Source organism: Amphimedon queenslandica, unplaced genomic scaffold, assembly GCF_000090795.2.
Source record: "Amphimedon queenslandica unplaced genomic scaffold, v1.1 AMPQUscaffold_12657, whole genome shotgun sequence".
NCBI classification, from domain to species: Eukaryota; Metazoa; Porifera; class Demospongiae; order Haplosclerida; family Niphatidae; genus Amphimedon; species Amphimedon queenslandica.
The window spans coordinates 13,497-17,155 of NW_003547107.1; the positions used below are offsets into that span (position 1 = coordinate 13,497).

Consider the following 3,659-nt stretch of genomic DNA (forward strand, 5'->3'; position numbering starts at 1 on the left):
AGAGAAGTAAAGGAGGAACAGAAATGGGCATCACAAAGTCTGTTATTGATGATTAGGATAGTTTCTTGTGCCTGCTGACAGGATTTAGTGGCAAACAAAGTGTCAATCACTACTCTGGCTCTGTACTGCATTATGTTCTCTGGAAAATAAGTTCTGGAACAGAAAAACTCTTCCTTGGTCCTCTGGTCAATGACTAAAGCTAGTGAGCTTACCTAGTGATAAGCAATGAGTTAAGAAATGGTCAGTTCACTTAACTTATGATTGTTGTCTAATAATTATCTGTAGTGCTATAGGGGTACATACTTTCATGGAAGTTGAAGATCTACTTCTACCTCATCTGCAAATGATGTCTCTAACAGCCATGGCCTTTATAGCATTCTTATTACTATCATTATGTTATTATACAATTTTAGTCAATTTTGCATTATTAAACATACTGTTTCGATCTGATAACAAAATGCATTTAATAAGTAGAGGATGAATGAAGAAAAACAAAACAAATTAATGATAAAAACTGATTTGAAATGAGTTTTAGCTATGATTCCTTCTTCATACTTCTGGTAGCCATGTTCTTGGGGTGTGTCTATCACGTGAAATTAACACGTGGATGCATCTGGTCATATGATCAGCTGCACTAATTACATTCCAGCATGCAACAACTTTGCCTGGTTTGTCTCCAGACCCTTCCCCTAAAGGAAGGGACTGGCCCGGCGAGACTATCTCTGTCCTCGCTTCTTTTTGAAACTACCTTTGTGGTCCTTGACCCAAGCCCAGAGGAGTGATGTAAAAGTCACCTTGAGCTGTTCTCTAGTTTAAGAGATTAATCACTGAGATTATCCGGTGTATAGAAGAAAGATGAAAGAAGAAGAAGAAAAAGTCTGAAGAATTTTGACTTCCGGTCGCATTAATTTAATGATATTCATTGGAATTACCATAGCAACGGCAGCTCAGCAATGGTGGATTGATAGGAAGCTTCACTACTAGTGAAGCTTCCTATCAATCCACCATTGCTATCACTACAAAGCCTGCTAACGTCTTTCTGGTTCATGGATGGGACTTCACTAGATACTTGGAGCTTCTTGAATGCTACTTAATGCAATTGGTTATGATAGTTTTTTTCATATTCTATTGTTAAAGTGGCAGGCGTGGCGCAAGAAGACTCATCCACTAACAAACGGCCTTCTTGTTATATCTAGAGACATGATTTGCTTGTATAGCTGTTAAGCACTCTTAGTTTTACTTTATTATTCCTATGAGAAGAGAAAAGCACTTGTTCACTCTTGTTGCTGCACCGTTATCACTGAGACGACTAAAATTATTTCACCTTTAGAAGACAAAAGTACCGAACAAAGTTTTGAATTTCTTTATTTTTTTTGCATCATTGGGCAGTAAAAATGTTGTACTTTCACAAAATAAGTGCGCAACTTGTCAAAAATTGTTTGAAATTTAGATATAACCATTCAAAAAGTAAAAAAATTATCATACATACATAAAGGAATGACAAAATGGCGGCACTGACTGCCTCATCTTTAATCTGCAAATGTTCCACACAAAGTTACTCCAAGTGCTGTCATATTTACCAGGAACACAGGTATAATTATGGAGAACAGCTACTGAAGTGTGCAAATTGATGAGACTTATTCTGAAGAAAGATATAGCCTAGTAAATGGAAATGTCCATTCCTGCCCTGTATAAAGTCAACCAGTAGTATACGGAGATAATTGCTCAGTTTACTAATCCGTGTCCACTCAATGGCACTCATTGCTGGACATGATTTGAATTTGGGCCTGTCTTCCAGAAGTGCTCCCGCTACATTACAGTTCACTTTAAAGGTACCAGGAGAATCGTTCAGTGAAGGAGAGCTCGTCTAAGCCATTTATAAGGCTGTACAACGTAAGATAAAAGAAATATAAGTGTTTGAAAATCATAAAAACTGACGCCATCTTGAAAAATCAACCTCAATCCTACATATATGCTACTGCCTATATAATAAATCATGATTCATCAGATGTAACAAATAATTCTATGGAAATGGATAATATGTGACCATAATTGACAAAAGGTGTGGCAGATTTTTAAATTGATCATTTTAATGAAAAATATCAACCTGTAAGTGCTCTGTTAGACAACCATTGTTTCTAAAAGTTACATAGTAACTTTTTGGATCCTCTGGAGTAATTTCAAGATAAATGGAGCTCAGAAAATTGGATTTTTAAGGCTATAAAGACCAATTTTCCTATCCGCCATAAGGTACCTTTTGTCAATTATGGTCACATATTATAATTCTTATGGGAAAAATGAATTTTAATTTGAAAGCTATACTGCTGCAAATTTTTGTTTTTTTTGTTAACAACAGGACCAACTCCTTTTACAGGTACAAACAAGCCATTGATAGGAGGTCCTCCACTCTTTCCTATTGCATTAATAGATATACTAGATGATAGACCAAAAGTATCTGAATTGATAAAGCTTCATGAGTTATTAATAAAAGGACAACTGGAGAAGTTTCTACCACTGCTTGATCCTGATACTATAAGGAAGATTAGAAATGCTGTTAATGATCATGAAAGAATGTCTCTTCTTATAAGAGCATTTGAAGAACATCCAATACTGCTCCAAAAAGTGAGAACTACTGGAATAATAAAAGGTAATGTGTCAAGGTTTGTTGCATTTATTGCATTTTTTGCATAGGTTTGATCAAACCAATAGAAGGATCAATGTCACCAGAATACATTACAATGAAAGAGATATTAGCTGATCTTGTTGATCTGTTGGCTGGGAATGCTCCAGTTATTTCACGATTAAATAATCATCTCTTTTCTCTTGCTGTCATACCTCAAGATGTACTCAATGCTGTTGCTAATCCTTATCCTACTCCAAATGAAAGAGCTACTCGACTCATCAATTCATTATTAACTATCATACAAACTCATTCTAATCCTAACAGTGTGTTCTCTTTTCTCATTACGTCACTACAAACAGTAGGACTAAATGACATGGCATCTAAACTAATGAAAACTTTGAGTAAGATACATACCCCTTTTATTAATTTATTTATTTTTATTTAATAATAGAAATGAAAGGTGGTCATGTTGATCCTAATCTAGAACAGCAACCATCAGTCAGTAAGGGACCACTTCAACCAGTGGATGTCACTGCACAATCTCACACACCACAACCAACAATCACTGGATCACAATCATCTACTCTTACAACTGTCATTGAGCTCAGTTCAAAGAGTGAAGTTGCTGCCAATATTGAAAGTCTTCATTCTCGTTTTGCATCTCTTGATTCTAATATAAGAGATGAGTTTGAGGAGCTGGTGGAAAGGGGTAAAGTGAAGCTTAAAGCTGTAGCTAGGAGTGCAGCTGCTTATTTAAGCATTCAAGTATCCAGTTTAAGTTATGGCAATGTTGATGAACTATTTGATTCTCTTCAGCCTCATTATGATTTCTTCAGTTTTGGTGTACTTAAACATTTGACGGACACTTACCTTTCATATGCACAAACTGAACTAACTCAATACATTGATAGTGTTGATAAATTCTCAGAATCATCACCAATTGAAGCACATACGATCAACAATCAAAGAGAAATTGTCATCATTACCAGCAGCAGCCTCACCAACCACTAACGATCAAACAAAGCTAGTCATTATT

The 3,659-nt window shown here is 35.7% G+C and overlaps 1 long non-coding RNA gene across 1 annotated transcript; it reads left to right on the top strand.

The window, feature by feature from the left end:
• Window positions 1-15: 15 nt before the first annotated feature.
• Window positions 16-501, top strand: LOC109587200 (uncharacterized). Its single transcript, XR_002187442.1, has 2 exons — window positions 16-240; window positions 286-501. It is a non-coding gene; the product is annotated as an uncharacterized LOC109587200 (long non-coding RNA).
• Window positions 502-3,659: the final 3,158 nt, after the last annotated feature.